Consider the following 595-nt stretch of genomic DNA (forward strand, 5'->3'; position numbering starts at 1 on the left):
CTGTTGTCATTTTTATGAAAGTGTTCAAATGAGACACTGGAAATGTTAATTTCTCCTGAGGTATCAGAGAAAAGTAAGATACAATAAGACATGCATCTTATGCTTTTAAAGTTATTTTTTTTTATGTTTTGTGCCTGAATTTAGTTTTAAAATGGATTAACATATAAAGCTGCATATAACTTGACTACAAACAAGTCAAAATTTGCAAACAGAGGGTAAATATGTTAACACTTAAATCCAAATGCTTTTGCAACCATCTTGAGCAGCAATAACTGCTTATGGCCAGTACTTGGTTTATATTAATTTGGTTCTTCCACAGACTTTAGGTCCATAGTCATCAGGGCCTCCATCCAGGGCTATTTAAAAAGGTCCAGGGTTAGAAAAGAGACGCTTAACATCTCTGCAGACCTCACACATGAACACTAACTGATAAAACCTTCACCCTCACGTTGGCACTAAAGAGATATATTTGCAACCAGCCTCCACAAAGGCTGGATCTTCTTTTTGATAAACAGTCAGATGCACAGAACAATATATTTCATATTTGCATTCATTCCACCTTGCCTTTTTTTTTTTTTTCTTTTTTTTTTATAAA

The sequence above is a fragment of the Cyprinodon tularosa genome, unplaced genomic scaffold (genome assembly GCF_016077235.1).
Source record: "Cyprinodon tularosa strain WSP-4 unplaced genomic scaffold, ASM1607723v1 ctg106, whole genome shotgun sequence".
NCBI classification, from domain to species: domain Eukaryota; kingdom Metazoa; phylum Chordata; class Actinopteri; order Cyprinodontiformes; family Cyprinodontidae; genus Cyprinodon; species Cyprinodon tularosa.